The 18,905-nt window shown below is 39.6% G+C and overlaps 1 protein-coding gene across 1 annotated transcript in view; it reads left to right on the forward strand.

The window, feature by feature from the left end:
* The first annotated feature begins 643 nt into the window (after nt 1–643).
* Nucleotides 644–18,905, forward strand: part of LOC110493845 (CMP-N-acetylneuraminate-beta-galactosamide-alpha-2,3-sialyltransferase 2) — a 45,849-nt gene continuing 27,587 nt past the window's right edge. The window contains exon 1 of the mRNA XM_021568356.2: nt 644–779. The gene's annotated coding sequence lies outside the window, so the exon portion shown is untranslated. The remainder of the gene's footprint in view (nt 780–18,905) is intronic.

Below are 18,905 nucleotides of genomic sequence, written 5' to 3' on the forward strand. Positions count from 1 at the left end.
GTGGTGACGACAGATACTCAGGTTGAATACCTGAATAGAATTCCTGGTGGGGTTAGTGCCCGGCGTCTGACCTGCTGGGTGAATATTGTTCTTTGATAAAGAGCAAATACCTACACATGCGAAGCTTGGTTCTGTAAGATACGTTGTAAGATATTTAGTCCCCAAACCAATGCAGTGTAAGAATTGTAAAATATTTGGCCATGTTTCAAGTGTGTGCAGACGAACAGTGTATACTGAAGAACGGTGTGTAGAAGGATGACGGTGTTGCAATTGTGGTGGGGATCATGATCCTGAGTTCCTGGAGTGCCCTGTAAGGGTGAAGGAGATTGCCCGCTCTAACTTTTGCCACCTCAATCGAATCTCCTATGCAAAAGCGATTAAAAGAATTGAGAAAACAAGTGATGCTAGTGAAGATATGGTAATGGATACACCATAGCCTGTAGTAAATGTTTGCTGCCAGACAAAAGATACCCTGTGTTAAAAATTTTGATTTTGTTGTGTTCATTGCCACAGTTATAAACTGATTTTTTTATGAGACTCATGGAAAAGTAACTTAAATAACCTAACTCAGACGTTAGGCTACCAAGGGAAAATGAGTCAGTCGTAAAACCATGATAAACATTTTGCGTTTCTCAATGGCTATTTCTGAAACATCCACGCACGCGTGAGCGCTCGCACACGAAATTGGAGGCAGGGCAAATAAGCACCCAGACCTCATGTACCTTCTGGTCATGCTTTACCAAAAACAGTTAGGCTGCTGAGCTGTCGTCCCGCACTATGTAAGTATGTCTCCTTTTCGTGTGACTATTTGCCTTTGTAGAAATGACTCAAAAACGGGGAAGACGTAGTATCGAATGTGTTGTGTAGCCATCATACAAAGGGTAGAACGTTTTCATACAAAGTTACAATGTTTCAACTTTGAGAAGTCACGTAGTTTACTTTATATACGATTTCGGAAGGAAAAAAATTATTATAGTAAGTAAACTATAGGTATATTAGTTTCATATTAGTTTCATTCGAATTTTCAAAATGTATCCGCCCTATGAACGCTATGGGAGATAGTCAACTGCATAGAAGTTACGAGAAACCCGCTATGTGAATGACGTGTTCATAAAAGTTTTCTTCGAGGATCTTGAAAAGAAAGATTGGATGGCCCCGTTAACGAACGTTGTGAAAATTGTTGCAAAGCTATACGACATTGTGCTGTATTGGAAAAAACTATATTTTGTGTAATCCTCTGTTTTTTAGTTGTACGCAAAAAACGAACAGCACCACCGAGGTATCTATTTTGAAGTGAAATGAGATTAGCACATGACCCATGAACAAACTACTACAATGGAATAATCTGTGTTAAATAGAGCCGTTTTTATTACGAGTTACTAACGTAGTATGAGGCGTCGCCATCCTGTTTTTTTGTCAGTAATGCGTCTATGCACCCCCCCCCCCCCCCCCCCCCCCCATACTCAGCACTGGAGTCACTGCAGAATTTATATTAATGTAAGCACTAGTGATACTGTATGTTGGTGAATTGTTTCCATCATCCAGGCTGAATTTTAAGAGAAGTGCACAACAGCTGCAAGAAGAGTTAAAGGAAGTGCCCTTCTAGCACTTCTTCCTACACAAAAGAAGAGCGCTGCACTATAAAAAAGGAACAGACCTGTGGCTTGAATCTACAAATCCATTCACTCCTCATTAGCAAGGTAGCTGGTTTTAGCAAGTAAAGCCATAGTATTTAGTCTCTCCACACCCACTATGGCCCATTGTGGAGAATCCATATGTTCTGTGCTCATGTAACATATGAGTGAGTGACTTGTCATAACAACAATGTGAGGATGTGGCTGTTGAATGGTATTGTGCCTATTGTTATACATTTACAACCAGAGCGTCCTTTTACTATGGACTAATAAGCACATCACAAAGTAACTGCTGTTACATGTTACAAAATAAGAATTTGTTCTTTAACTGACTTGGTAAAGGTAAACATTCCTGTAGTCATGCAATGTTGGGCTGGTGATGGTTGGTTGCAAGCATATTTCCAATTTGAGTGGAGTGGGCTTTCCTGTATTTGGAAGGTGAAGGCCCACTCTGTCTTTTGTGTGTGGTCTATAAAGACGCAACTGCTGGAAACCAAGACCTATGTTGCTACTGTCCTACCCGCCCAAAAGATAACAATCCTCTCCGTCACCCTCTTGAAGCTCTCTCCTAAATTCCGACATACACCACCCTGCATGCCACAGGAAATAACAGGCCCTTGCATTTGAGTATTATTTACTCAGCTCCGCTTCTCGTCTAAATCTTCTAAGAGGGGATTTGTTGTTCTTGTTTATCCCCTTCCTCAGCTCTCATTTTTAGTTGTTTACTTTAATTCTGTGAAAATGTTGGTCCTACTTACTTTTTCTCCCCCCTAAGTTGCCAGTTTGACTTGTGTGAAATTAAGAGACTCCTTTTACAGAACTCACAAAGCTCACTTATCTATATTTTGCTGTTAAAAAGTGAGTTGTAATGCAAAGTCAGACAAAGGTTCCCCCCTCCTGAATTGAATATGAATTTGCTTGGCTAAGACCCCGGTTAACCAATGCAACTTAATATTGTTGGTAGAGCACAGTTGTGGGTTTCTGGTTTCAGTAATGTGAGAGTCAGAAACTTTTTCTATAGGCTCCAGGCTTTGTCCAGTAGCGGCACTGTATAGGGCTGGGCGGTATACCGTATTTTATGATATACCGGTATTGATGCAGGGACCGGTTTGGGTTTTTACTTTACCTTCTATACCGGTATTTGAATGTTTGGTTGTTAAATGTGATACGCCAGGTGTAATGTCTATTGTTATAGTTTACTTCACTACTTGAGTCATCTCTCTCCGCTCTTTCTCTCTGTGCCACTTTCCACACAGACCTAGCCACACCCCTTGTCACATAAGGAGCGCATTTGATGTTCCTCAACCACAGATACTTGCGTTCAGTCTGAAAGGTCAATGCAGCACATGCAACAATGTTGATGAGGACAATGCTGTTTTCACTTTGCTTCTTAATATAAATCCACTAGCATTCTATAATGACACTATTGGTCTGTTTCTTATGTAACAGTATTGCTTCAGTCCCTCTCCTTGCCCCTACTTGGGCTCAAACCAGGCACCCTCTGCACACATACATAACTGACACCCACGAAGCATCGTTACCCATCGCCCCACGGCCCTTGCAGAGCAAGGGGAACAACTACTTCAGGTCTCAGAGCGAGTGACGTCACCCGATTGAAACGCTATTAGCGCGCACCACCGCTAACTAGCTAGCCATTTCACATCGGTTACACTCACCCCCCTTTCAACCTCTTCCTTTTCCGCAACAACCAGTAATCCGGGTCAACAGCATCAATGTAACAGTATAGCTTCCGTCCCTCTCCTCGCCCCTACCTGGGCTCGAACCAGGGACCCTCTGTACACATCGAGAACAGCCACCCTCGAAGCATCGTTACCCATCGCTCCACAAAAGCCAAGGCCCTCTGCAAGGGGAACAACTACTTCAGGTCTCAGAGCGAGTGACGTCACCCGATTGAAACACTATTAGCGCGCAACACCACTAACTAGCTAGCCATATCACATCGGCTACACTTACATCAGCAAACAGCTAGTTTGTATTTTCTTAGCAAGTTGCCCTAAATCTTGTGAGATGCTAATTGTTAGCCGCTAATGCTAATAGCTAGCTAGCTAGATAGCAAATAAATGTACTGAGTAAGAGCAAACGTAGCTAGCTGATACATCCTGATAATGGAGACCTAAATCAGCATGTTGTTTGTGCAACAGTATCTTCTAAATCAAAGAGGACTATGCAAAGCAAGAATATGTTAGCTACATGAAGTAGCTAAGAGAACATGCAATGTAGCCAAAGTTTATAGGGTCCCCTATGAAACACTTATTTCCTACCCTGTCACAACAACTCCTCCCTGGCATTTTAATTCATTGTCATCTCAAACACTGTATTCAAAGTGCCCACTATTATAGTCTTAACTATAGAATTAGAATAGTCATACTATTTCCATGAGTCCAACAGTTTTGCTTTAATTCTAATTTGCAAGTCAAATTTCAATTGCAACATTTGGTTGAAAATAAGTCCTAGATTATTTGCCCATATCGTGCAGCCTTACGTGGCAGTGTGGAAATTATCTCAATTGAGCAATGGTGTAAAAATACTTTCAAGTACTACTTACGTTTTCTTTTTTGGTATCTGTACTTTACATTACTATTTTTATTTTTGACAAATTTTACTTCACTACATTCCTTAACAAAATACTGTACTTTTGTTAAAGGAATTATATTCCTATATGTTTAACAACCAATTCAATTAAAACACTCTGCCCATTTCTAAGAATTTGTAAAATACTTATTTGCATAAAATGGACAGAGACCAGTCTCAAAATCAATCAATAGTTTTTATTCTCGAGAGTACTGATCATAGTTCAATTTACATCAGGTTTTATACAAAAAATGACGTCACAGGTTTTATTCTGTCCTTCCTCAACTCCGATACAATGGCAGTATAGTTCACAAGCCTTTCCACATTGTCCACCACCTGTTAAATAATCTACTACTAGCATAAGGTCTCTCTTCTCCCTGTGTAGAGACAGGATGTCCTGTAAGGAACACAGCATTCCAGCCAGTCTGACAATCGCTCCATCCGTTTCTAACAAGGAACATACAGTCCTTCTAATTCTGGATGAAAACTACACACATTACATTCAGTATTATGATTATAATAAGATTCATACATCCATACAGTAACATAGTAGTATTCTGTTTAGTCATAGTTCTAATTGAAATGTATACATAATTTAGTCATTATTCATAAAAATCCCTTAACAACTTTTTACTCCATACATTTTTTCTTACACCTAAAAGTACTCGTTACATTTTGAATGCTTAGCAGGACAGGAAAATGGTCCAATTCACACACTTGTCAAGAGAACATCCCTGGTCATCTCTGATCTGGAGAACTCACTAAACACAAATGCTTTGTTTGTAAATTATGTCTGCTGTCTGGTTTGCTTAATCTAAGGAATTTGAAATTATTGATACTTTTACTTTTGATACTTAAGTATATTTAAAACCAAATACTTTTAGACTTTTACTCAAGTAGTATTTTATTGGGTGACTTTTACTTGAGTCATTTTCTATTAACATATTTTTACTTTTACTCAAATATGACAATTGGGTACTTTTTCCACCCATGCAATTGAGTGCAGGAAATACAGAAATTATAAAAGTGCTGAAATTGGTTTTGGTTAAAATCAAATTGAACAGTATAATACAATCAGAATGGAGAAAGACTCATTGATATCACTTAGAGTGTATGTGTTGCCACCCTAGGATCACTCACTACTCATAAAGCAAATGTAGAACTTGTATTATTCAAAAATTAAAAATACAGTAAAATACCATCATTACCGTCCAATTTAAAAAAAATACTGTGATATAATATTTTGGCAATATCGCCCAGCCCTAGCGGCACTTGGGTAAAAATGACTGATTAGGCTTGGGCGGTGTACCGTATACCGGGGTATTTGGAAATAGCCACGGGATGGTTTTTCAATACCGTTGAAACTATTACGTTATTCAATAAATGTCTATATTTGTTGCTGCCTGCAGTAAACTTTGCAATACATTAGGAGATAAAGCAGATTGCGTTCTTCTTTGCACCTGTCACATTATTTTACTTTATGAAGCTTACCGTAGTTGCCCAGAACAGTTGAGCCAGCCGTGTGTTTGTAAATGTGAGAAAGCGGGAGCAGGAGAGTCCAGATGTTTATTGAAAGGGTCACATTTTATATTGAAAGCTAAGTTGTTGTTTTTTTGCCTCTGTAGAGTGATCAGGGACATGCAACTATAGGTTTCCTTCACAGAAAATACATTACTGCAAAAAATTTGGCAGACAATAGCTTCCTTTTCATCAGATGACAACAGAAATGCAATTCTATTTGGCTGGCAGCCACAGAAGTAAATGAATTTACAATGAAAAAGCAAGGTCTTTGTGGCAAAAACGAGGCATGGCCATCAAATACATTTCTAATGTTTATCGTAGAAAGAATGTAACATTTCCTAATGTTTTGCTTAAAGTTAATCTAGCATTTTACCCAAGAAAAGTAGACTGGCCACACCGAGAACCCAGTGGGCAAAACCTGGTTGAAAAGACATCAATCAGTATGACATCTTATTCTGGTCGCAAACTGGTTGAAAAATGACGTTTTTTTTTTTACTGGCCAGAATATGGCATATTTTTCAGACCACCATACGACCAGCTGGTCATAATTCTGACCACTATCTTATGTGCTATATTATGTAGCCTACTGGTCATAGTTAAAGACCTCATCATAACCTGGTAATGACCACAGCTTATTACCTACCTACTGTAAAAAGTATTGCAGAGGAAAAATGTGGATATTGAAAACATTACTCATTAACTTTATATTTGTTTCCGTAGTCACCAATATAACGTTTATATCTACAACATATTCTTAAATGTTTATTTTATGTATTTTTTCAACCAGTTTTCTCCCCAGTTTCGTGGTATCCAATTGGTCAGTCTTGTCTTATCACTGCAACTCCCGTACGGAGAGGCGTGTGTCCTCCGAAACACAACCCAGCCACCCTGCTTCTTGACACAATGCCCACTTAACCCGTAAGCACCAATGTGTTGGAGGAAACACAGGCCGGGCACAGTGCGTGCTAACCAAGGTTGCCAGGTGCACAGTGTTTCCTCCGACACATTGGTGCGGCTGGCTTCCGGGTTGGATGCGCGCTGTGTTAAGAAGCAGTGCGGCTTGGTTGGGTTGTGTATTGGAGGACGCATGACTTTCAACCTTCGTCTCTCCCGAGCCCGAACGGGAGTTGTAGCGATGAGACAAGATAGTAGCTACTAAAAACAATTGGATACCATGAAATTGGGGAGAAAAAGGGGTAAAAAAAAGAAGAAATGTGCTTGTTTGTGAAAGAAATTCAATTGTTTTGGTCCATTAAAATAGCATCAAATTGATCAGAAATAGTGTAGACATTGTTCATGTTGTAAATGACTATTGTCGCTGGAACCGGCAGATTTTTTAAATGGAATATCTACATAGGCGTACAGAGGCCCATTATCAGCAACCATCACTCCTGTGTTCCAATGGCACGTTGTGTTAGCTAATCCAAGTTCATCTTTTTAAAAGGTGAATTGATCATTAGAAAACCTTTTTGCGATTATGTTAGTACAGCTGAAAACTGAAACCTGATTAAAGAAGCAATACAACTGGCCTTTAGACTAGTTGAGTATCTGGAGCATCAGCATTTGTGGGTTCGATTACAGACTCAAAATTGACAAACAAAGACCTTCTGAAACTTGTCAGTCTATTCTTGTTCTGAGAAATGAAGGCTATTCCATGTGAGAAATTGCCAAGAAACTGAAAATCTCGTACAATACTGTGTACTACTTCACAGAACAGCGCAAACTGGCCCTAACCAGAATAGAACGAGGAGTGGGAGGCACGGGTGCACAACTGAGCAAGAGGACAAGTACATTAGTGTCTAGTTTGAGAAACAGATGCCTCACAAGTCTTCAACTGGCAGCTTCATTAAACAGTACATGCAAAACACCAGTCTCAACATCAACAGTGAAGAGGCGACTCCGGGATCCTGGCCTTCTAAGCAGAGTTGCAAAGAAAAAGCCATATATCAGACTGGCCAATAAAAATCAAATATTAAGATGGGCAAAAGAACAGACACTGGACAGAGGAAGATTGGAAAAAGGTGTTATGGACAAACAAATCTAAGTTTGAGGTGTTCGGATCACAAAGACACATTCGTGAGATGCAGAAGAAAAAAAAGATACTGGAGGAGTGCTTGACGCCATCTGTCAAGCATGGTGTGATGATCTGGGGGTGCTTTGGTGGTGGTAAAAGTGGGAGATTTGTACAGGGTAAAAGGGATCTTGAAGAAGGAAGGTTATCACTCCATTTTGCAACGCCATGCCATACCCTGTGGAAGGTGCTTAATTGGAGTGACCCAAAGCACAATGACCCAAAGCACAGCTCCAAACTATGCATAAACAATTTAGGGAAGAAGCAGTCAGCTAGTATTCTGTCTATAATGGAGTGGCCAGCACAGTCACCGGACCTCAACCCTATTGAGCTGTTGTGGGAGCAGCTTGACAGTATGATACGTAAGAAGTGCCCATCAAGCCAATCCAACTTGTGGGAGGTGCTTCAGGAAGCATGGGATGAAATCTCTTCAGATTACCTCAACAAATTGATAACTAGAATGCCAAAGGTCTGCATGGCTGTAATTGCTGCAAATGGAGGATTCTTTGACGAAAGCAAAGTTTGAAGGACACAATTATTATTTAATTAAAAATCATTATTTAAAACCTTGTCAACATCTTGACTCTATTTCCTATTCATTTTGCAACTAACTTCCTGTATGTTTTCATGGAAAACAAGGGACATTTCTAAGTGACCCCAAACTTTTGAACGGTTGTGTATGTGTAATCATTAACCATCTCTCTCACACACATACAGTAGCTAGCATGACACAATGTTGACATGGTCACAATCTTTTCTAGAAGCTATGATCATCCCTCTCACTCACACACACACACACACACACACACACACACACACACACACACACACACACACACACACACACACACACACACAGACAGAAAGAGAGAAACACACATATTTACTGTCATTAACTAAACAGATCAAAATGTCAATAAGTTACACCAGGTAAAAATGAAAACTTAACAAGTCCATGGAGGATTTGCCAGAGAGCTAACGTTAGCTAGCTAAAATTAGCCAGCTAGCAAAACTTTCCTTGATGCTCTTCTCCCCAACAAACTGGCACTTTACTTATAAAACAAGAATGCTGGAGAACAGAGACTACCATTTAGCAGTCAAATCTATAAAAACCCAACAACATACATTTCAAGAAACTGCGTTGTTTCCCAGCAGTGTTGTGTAGCTTACTCTGTGCTTTGTCCCGACATGCTGTATGGAATGTTGATAAAAGCAGGCTGCTTGCGAGCAAAGAACTATTGTTGTGCGAGGAACAGATTCCAATACAAGTTTTAGCTGGAACTGATATGCCTACCTCCTTATTTAGCTACTGAATGTAAAATATAATTACTGCACGCATTGTTAAATCATTAAAATCTTTAAGGGAAAATATAATTGTCATATTCTCGGGGTCAAATTCGGGTGCAATAATTTTGTACAAATTATTGATGGAAATAAATGGAATAAAAATAGGATTCTGTAAATTCTGGTGGATTGTAGTATGATATTGAAATAAAAGACAGGCCTATGTATAATTTAAAAAAATCAGAAAACAAATGTAGTTGGACATAATAGAACATCAAAATTGCATTCAGTGGAACAGAAGAAAATGTGCAACACATTAAACTGAGAAATTAACATCAACGAAAGATGGTCATTGGAAGCCAACACACACAGCAATTTACCAGATATCATTAATTAAACAACCATTATTTAATTGTACTGCAGTTTTACTGCATTTTAACAGCAGTGAATCCTGTATTATTGTGCATGATTATTTTACAGGCTGGTAGCCTAGAACAAATGTAATGGAAGTGAATGTGCACTTTTCAATTGTGGTGGACTGCAACAACAGAAAACATTGCCATAGCCTGTAGTAAAAGCATAGATTCGGAGATTCTCTAAATTAGAGACCATCTCTGATAGCTATATGACTGCAGAGACAGTCACAAATTATAGCTTTTAATTACCTATCAAAATCTGACTTGGAGGTGAAATATCAAAATTCTTAGTTTTTTAAATTGGTATTTCATCACCTGCCAAATAAAAACATAAAATGGCCCTACTTCTGAAAAGTTAATCTGACATTACCTGAATGATTCTGCCAGACTTGGCCCGCAAGAAGCCCCCCAAATCAGAGTCCCCCGAGTCTCAAACGGAATAGGCCCGAGACCCCCGAGTGTTGACTGGGTACAATATGCTACGAGACCCTAACGCAATTTGTTGTGCTCTGCCAGCTGTTGTTTGCCAAGTGTGCTAAGCTGAATCATGCAGCTCCTGCTGAAAAATAACATTCATTTAATTGTAATGGTTCTAATGTTTTCTATGCAATGCATGTAGGGCCCACAAACACTATGCACATGTTTATATAGATTGGTGTCTATTAATTGAGCAGCTTTTAGATAACTGGTCAGTAGTTCAATCAGATTTCAACCAAAAACCAGATATATTTTTCATGACGTCAAAAAGTTATCTGAGGGATTGTGAGGAGCTATACAAATTCGAGAGTCAAAAGATGTGGACTTCAAATAGGCCTATGGCACATCATGGAAACTGAACTCTGGACACTGACTAAATATGCATCCAAGCCAAACTGAAATCTTTTCAGATGTTGGGTCGTTTTCACAGCATTCTATTTCCTTACAACCGATCAAATTGTCATGCACAGAACAAAAAAAAAAGGTTTTAATTGCATTTTCTCCCCGGTCCCAAACGTCTTTGCTCCTTAAAAGAAGCATGGATGACATAACTTTACAGATGTTAACTAGATTGAAGCATTCATTCTATCAATTTATGACATTCAGGTGAGCAAGGGTTTTAGTCTTCTAGGATTCTGGCCCATGTTGACTCCAATGCTTCCCACAGTTGTGTCTAGTTTTCTAGGTGTCCTTTGGGTGGTGGACCATTCTTGATACACACAGGAAACTGTTGAGCGTGAAAAGCCCAGCAGCGTTGCAGTTCTTGTCACAAACCGTTGCACCTACTACCACACCCTGTTCAAAAGCACTTAAATCTGTCCTCCTTTAACCTGTCTCCTCCCCTTCATCTACATGGATTGACGTGGATTTAACAGGTGACATCGATATGGGATCATAGCTTTCACCTGGTCTGTGTGTCATGGAAAGTGCAGGTGTCCTTAATGTTTTGTACACTCAGTGTATAATAGAAGAAGAGAAGCTGCATGTGTCTAATTATAGACAAGTTGACTAACAAATGATGGAAATTATAAGGGAGTGAACGTTTTTTATAATAAGGGTTACATGGAGATTATCGTACCTTTTCTGAAATGAAATGGATGGACCTCCCTTCAGGTAAATATATTTGACCTAAATCCTCCCTGAACACTTGAAAAAAAACAAGTGACCCTCTCCTATACCCAAAATAATAATTAAAACAAAGTGGATAGCAGAGAACATGTCTACCATTTACCCTCACTTCTTGGACAGGCTAGAGCCTTAGATATGCCGTTTAGAAACTCTTATTGGTCTTGTACATGGCAATGCGGGAATTTTTATGGCGCCCAGACGGTTGTGGGTTCACAAGCCAACGTGGACAAAAGTAGGGGAGGATCTCCTTAAAACCTGTTATGGCTGCATCCCTTTGTTCTCAATTTCCGCCTGAAGACATACCCTAATCTAACTGCCTGTAGCTCAGCCCCAGAGGCAAGGATATGCATATTCTTGGTATCATGTGAATGGAAACATTCTGAAGTTTGTGGAAATGTTAATTGAATGTAAGAATATATATCTGGTGGAAGAAAAGAGAAAGAAAGAGCATACGTTTTCTGTTTTGTATTGTTGTAGCATCATCTTTCACATGTACTAGAATAGCCACACAGTCAGATAGGATGCTGGAGATAATTTGATGGATAACACAAGAGGGCAACTGTAGGTGTGCAAAGTTTCAAACTGATAACTTCAGGAATGGGCGAGCTACATGACATTTAGCATGAAGTCACCCAGGTGTTCCACACAAGTTGCCCAAATGTGCTCCCTTTATTTTTTGGAGCAGTCTATATAGATACATATACACATACACATACACATACACACATACATATATATATGCACACACACCCAAACAAACCAACAAACACACACACACACAAACCACACATCTCATTGCAAATTGCAAAATACAGTATATATATATTTTAATCCTAACACTCAAAGATTCCTCAAACAAAACATCTGTCTCACTTTCCAGATCAATCTCTTCTATAATCTGGTGCAAATCTGTATACTTAGACTTTGACTTCACTTTTCCTGATTTATTCGCCATGATATCTTAAATGAAATCGTTGAAAATACAACTTTACAAAATACTGCTGTGCGTAACAAGCGTCACAGCAACTCCTCTGATAGTCAAGGCGAGAATGGAGTTCGTTGCGCGTGCATTTACAAACAAGGAATGGTGGTCCAACCCAAAACCATTACATACTGGCGTTTACCTCAGCTCATTAGCTATCTACCCAGCTAGATTTTAAGTAGATCAGTGGTCATTGGGCAGAAATACAGTAAATCAACGAAGCTTGGCTAAAATTATTGGTGCGCAAGGTAGTCATTGCTCGTTGTCTTCAAATCAGTTCACTTCAGTCAATACTCCCTGCAAAAAAAAACAATGACGTTTGGCTGTGTTGCAAACATCCAGAGGAATGCACTGAAACCAACCATGACTAGATAAACCATGGTTTACTGTGTGTAATTACGTTGAATGCTCCGTAAAAAATTGATAGAGATGGAATTCACGGCACAAACGGGTTACAAAATGTTTCGATTTCGGCTATAAAAATTGATTTTATCAAAGAAAACCGCACTTCATTTGATCACTGGGTCCCTCAGGAAGAGAAATAAGAGCAAGATATCAGAATGTACGTCATAATTTTACCTTCAGATGTGAATGTGTAAAAACTGTCATGGCGGAAAATGTTTCTGTTGTTGATTGCTCTTCTCAAACAAAAGCATGGTATCTATGTTCTCTGTAATAGCTATTTTAAATCTGAAAATGTAGTTTGATTACCAAGATCCTAATCTTTTGAAGGATGTAAGACACTTGCATTTTCAAGAATGTTTAATGTTACGACGTTGTATTTCTAGTTGTCACTCTGAAATTTCCCCTGATGTTGATCCCTGTACGGGGATTGCAGCCATAAGAGGATTAATAGAATACTGAACAAAAATATAAACGCAACATGTAAAGTGTTAGTCCCATGTTTCATAAGCCAAAATAAAATATCCCATATGCAAAAAAAACGTACTTCTCTTAAATTTTGTGCACAAATTACAGCATTACCATTACACAGGTGCACCTTGTATCCCCTGACAATAAAAGGCCACTCTAAAATGTGCAGTTTTGTCACAGACCACGTCTCAAGTTTTGAGGGAGCGTGCAATTGGCATGCTGACGGCAGGAATGTCCACCAGAGCTTTTAAACTACCTCCAATGCGTTTTAGAGAATTTAGCATTACGTCCAACTGGGCTCACAAACACAGCCCACGTGTAACCACGCCAGCCCAGGACCTTCATATCCGGCTTCTTCACCTGCGGGATCGTCTGAGACCAGCCACCCAGACAGCTGATGAGTTTGGGTTTGCACAACCGAATCATTTCTGCACAAACTGTCAGAAACTGTCTTAGGGAAGCTCATCTGCGTGTTCGTCATCTTCACCAGGGTCTTGACCTGACTTCAGTTTGGCAACATAACGAACTTCAGTGGGTAAAATGCTCACCTTCGATGGCCACTGGTATGCTGGAAAAGTGTGCTCTTCATGGATGAATCCAGGTTTCAACTGTACCGGGCAGATGGCAGACAGCGTGTATGGTGTTGTGTGTGTGAGGGTTAGGGGGTATGAGGGGTTTGCTTATGTTAATGTTTGAACAGAGTGCCCCATAGTGGCGGTGAGGTTATGGTATGGGAGGAAAATGCACCCCACACAATAAACTCTGTATCCCTCATTTAAAGCCTTTTATTTTTTATTTTGGCAGTAACCGGTTGCCTACAGTCGGGGAGGCTGCAATTTGGGCAGCATGCGCGCCAAATATACAGCTTGTTGCGTTGTGGCCATAGACATATAGTCCATAAAAAGATTTTGTAACCTCTTACCCTGCCAAGTTGAGTGTTAAACTAATGGGTGCACTTGAATGGGAACTGCAATCTATAGATTATATTTCTATGGTTGGTTGTGGCTGTCTGTTTGCCTTTTTCAAATGTCAAAATACAAAATACAATCGTGGGAAAACGTAGAGTTTGGAAAGCAAAATGCCTACTGCTGGAAAGAGAAGACTAATCTGTCTGTAGAACCAATAGAATTCTTTCTTCTCAACTCTCAATTTTTTTCCGAACAGCAGCACTGTTTGTCAAAGTAGCTCGCTCATCTTGAGATACGCTCCACTTGCTAATAGCCTATTGGCCATCACCGTGAGTAGTAGCCTATGTCTTCATCATTAGGTGAGTCAGTGTGCCACTGGAAATTGTATTTACTACTGCTACTGCCTATTGTAGTCTATAATATCAGTTTATTGTAGACCAATTTTTTATTTATTTTTTTCCAATCCATGCATATATTCTGCCTATTGATGCCCGCTGTTCAGTTTTGGCTGCATGAGGAAAACATTGAAACCTTCAGATAGGAAATGACTGAGGAGGTGTTTTTGTTGTAACATATTATAGGTATACAATGCTACAGTATATGCTATTATATTCAGTTATGTAAAATACTAATAAATTGTGATCTTGCGAGACATTGATTCAGCTTTAATCTAACTTTACTAAACAAGCAACATTGTGAGAAGTGATAATCTTCTATTTGTATTAATAAAAATAATACACATACAGTGCATTCGGAAAGTATTCAGACCCCTTCACTTTTTCCAAATTTTGTCATGTTACAGCCTTATTCTAAAATTATTTAAATAGTTTTTCCCCCTCATCAAGCTTCACACAACACCCCATAACGGCAAAGTAAAAACAGGTTTTTAGATTTTTTTCCCCAAATGTATTTAAATACTGACCTGAAATGTCACTTTTGCATAAGTATTCAGATCCTTTACTCAGTACTTTGTTGAAGCACATTTGGCAGCAATTACAGCCTCAAGTCTTCTTGGGTATGACGCTACAACCTTGGCACACCTGTATTTGAGGAGTTTCTCCCATTCTCTTCTGCAGATGCTCTCAGTGTGGATGGGGAGCGTCACTACACAGCTATTTTCAGGTCTCTACAGAGATGTTCGGGTTCAAGTCCGGGCTCTGGCTGGGCCACTCAAGGGCATTCAGACAATTGTCCCGAAGCCATTCATGCGTTGTCTTGGCTGTGTGCTTAAGGTAGTTGTCCTGTTGGAAGGTGAACCTTTGCCCCAGTCTGATGTCCCGAGTCATTTAGGTGCCTTTTAACAAACTCCAAGCTGGCTGTCATGTGCCTTTTACTGAGGAATGGCTTCCGTCTGACCACTCTACCATAAAGACTTGATTGGTGGAGTGTTGCAGAGATGGTTGTCCTTCCGGAAGTTTTCCCATCTCCACATAGGAACTCTTGAGCTCTGTCAGATTAACCATCGGGATCTTGGTCAACACCCTTCTCTCCCAATGGCTTAGTTTGGCCGGGCAGCCAGCTCTATGAAGAGTCTTGGTGGTTCCATACTTCTTCCATTTAAGAATGATGGAGGCAACTGTGTTCTTGGGGACCTTCAATGCTGCAGACATTTTACCCTTCCCCAGATCTGATCCTACAGACAATTCCTTTGACCTCATGGCTTGGTTTTGCTCTGACATGCACTGTCAACTGTGGGACCTTATATAGACCGGTGTGTGCCTTTGCAAATCATGTCCAATCAATTGAATTTACTACCGGTGGACTCCAAGTTGTAGAAACATCTCAAGGATGATCAATGGAAACAGAATTCACCTGGCTCAATTAAGAGTCTCATAGCAAAGGGTTTGAATACTTATTTAAATAAGATATATATTCCCAATATATTTTATTTTTCAGAATTTAGCAAACATTTCTAAAAAACTGTTTTCACTGTGTCATTGTGTGTAGATTGATGAGGGAATTTTTTTTATTTAATACATTTTAGAATGAGGCTGTAACGCAACAAAATGGGGAAGAAGTGAAGGTGTGAGTAGTCCAGGTACTTTCCGAATGCAGTGTATATTTATTACAACCTAATATAGCCTCCTGCCAAGGCAGCAGCTACTCTTCCTGGGGTCCAGCAACATTAAGGTAGTTATGCTGTATACAATTTAAACATTACATGACATTACATTTCATTACACTTTTCACAACACATTAAGCGTGTTCCCTCAGGCCACTACTCTAGTACCACATATCCAGGTGTAAGTATGTGTAGAGTGCGTGTCTTATCATGTGTATGTGTGTCTGTGCCTGTGTGTGTTTTTCTCTTCAGTCCCGCTGTTCCATAAGGTGTATGTTTTATAAATATGATTCTACTGCTTGCATCAGTTACCTTATGTGGAATAGAGTTCCATGGCTCTATGTAGTACTGTGTGCTACATAGTCTGTTCTTGACTTGGGGATTGTGAAAAGACCTTTGGTGGCATCAAATAAAATCTAATTTATTTATATAGCCCTTCGTACATCAGCTGATATCTCAAAGTGCTGTACAGAAACCCAGCCTAAAACCCCAAACAGCAAGCAATGCAGGTGTAGAAGCACGGTGGCTAGGAAAAACTCCCTAGAAAGGCCAAAACCTAGGAAGACCCATGTCTTGTGGCGTATGCATGTGTGTCCGAGCTGAGTTAGTAGTTTAAACAGACACTGTGGTGCATTCAGCAAGTCAACGCTTCTTACAAAAACAAGTAGTGATGAAGTCAGTCTCTTTTATCATTTTATCAATGTTAGCTCTCCGTGTACATTTAAGGGCCAGCCGGGGTGCCCTGTTCTGAGCCAATTGTAAACGTCCTGGGGTCCAGCAAAATTAAGGCAGTTATACAATATTAGTAGTCCAGGTGCGACAAAACTAGGGCCTGTAGGACCTGCCTTGTTGACAGTGTTGTTAAGAAGGTAGAAACTAGGGCCTGTAGTACCTGCCTTGTTGACAGTGTTGTTAAGAAGGTAGAAACTAGGGCCTGTAGGACCTGCCTTGTTGATAGTGTTGTTAAAAAAGGCAGAGCTGCTCTTTATTACGGACAAACTTCTCTGCATCTTAGCTACTGTTGTATCAACAGGTTTTTACCATGTTTTGACAGTTTACTTTGAGCCAGGAGAGGTTGACATGCATATTATTAATGTTTGCTCTCTGTGTACATCCAAGGGTCAGCCGTGCTACCCTGTTCTGAGCCAATTGCAATTTTCCTAAGTCCCTCTTTGTGGCAACTGACCACAAGACTGAACAGTAGTCCAGGTGCGACAAAGCTAGAGCCTGTAGGACCTGCCTTGTTGATAGTGTTGTTAAGAAGGTAGACCAGCGCTTTATTATTGATAGTCTTCTCCCCATCTTAGCTACTGTTGTATCAATATGTTTTGACCATGACAGTTTACAATCCAGGGTTACTCCAAGCAGTTTAGTCACCTCAACTTGCTCAATTTCCACATTTATTACAAGATTTAGTTGAGGTTTAGGGTTTAGTGAATGATTTGTTCCAAATACAATGCTTTTAGTTTCTGAAATATTTAGGACCAACTTATTCCTTGCCACCCATTGTGAAACTAACTGCAGGTCTTTGTTTAGTGTTGCAGTCATTTCACTCGCTGTAGTAGCTGACGTGTATAGTGTTGAGTCATCCGCATACATAGACATACTGGCTTTACACAAATTGGTAAATTTGGTAAAGATTCAAATGTAAGGGGACTAGACTGCTGCCCTGGGGAATTCCTGATTCTACCTGGATTATCTAGGAGAGGCTTCCATTGTTCTGTTACAGGTAACTCTTTATCCACAATATAGCAGGGGGTGTAAAGCCATAACACATACGTTTTTCCATCAGCAGACTATGATTGATAATGTCAAAAACCTCACTGAACTCTAACAAAACATTTCTCTCTCAGCCAATCACCAGTCATTTGTGTAAGTGCCGTGCTTGTTGAATGTCCTTCCCTATAAGCATGCTGAAAGTCTGTTGTCAGTTTGTTTAAGTAAAATTGCATTGTATCTGGTCTAAAAGTTTAGTAAGGGTTGGTAACAGGCTGATTTGTTGGCTTTTTGAGCAAGTAAATGGGCCTTTACTATTCTTGGGTAGCAGAATAACTTCTGCTTCCCTCTATGCCTGAGGGCACACACATTCTAGTAGGCTTAGATTGAAGATATGGCAAATAAGAGTGGCTTGTGATTGTTCATAGACACATTTTTCACCTCTTCCACACTCACTTTACGGAATTCAAAATTACAGTGCTTTCATAATTTGATCAGTTATACTTGGATGTGTAGAGTCAGCGTTTGTTGCTGGCATGTCATGCCTAAATTTGCTAATCTTGCCAATGAAAAAATCATTAAAGTAATTGGTAATATCAGTGGGTTTTGGGATGAATGAGCCATCTGATTTGATGAATGCTGGAGCTGAGTTTGTCTTTTTGCCCAAAATATCATTTAAGGTGCTTCAAAGCTTTTTACTGTCAATCTTTATAGAATGTATCTTTGTTTCATAGTATAGTTTCTTCTTCTTTTTATTCAGTTTAGTCAAATGATTTCTCAATTTGCAGTACGTTTGCCAATCAGTTGTACAGACATAATTATTTGCCATTCCTTTTGCCTCATCCCTTTCATGGTGATGAGGCAAACCATGGGAATTTTTCTTAATGGGTGCATGCTTATTAGTAACTGGAATCATTTCCATAAATGTGTCAAGTGCAGCATCTGGTTGGTCATTACACAAATATTCTTTATATCAACAACATAGGAATCACTACAAAACTTATTGTATGACCTATCCTTTGGAACTTTGGTTTTCCTAGATATAGCTACCAAATTGTGATCACTACATCTGATGGATTTGGATACTGATTTAAAGCAAATTGCTGCAGCATTACTGAAAATGTGATCAATATAGGTTGATGATTTCATTCCTGTGCAGTTTGCAATTACCCTGGTAGTTTGACTGATCAGGTTACCCTGATAGGTTGACTGATCAACCTGAATCAGGTTGCAGGCACGGG

The sequence above is a fragment of the Oncorhynchus mykiss genome, chromosome 17, assembly GCF_013265735.2.
Source record: "Oncorhynchus mykiss isolate Arlee chromosome 17, USDA_OmykA_1.1, whole genome shotgun sequence".
Classification (NCBI taxonomy): Eukaryota; Metazoa; Chordata; class Actinopteri; order Salmoniformes; family Salmonidae; genus Oncorhynchus; species Oncorhynchus mykiss.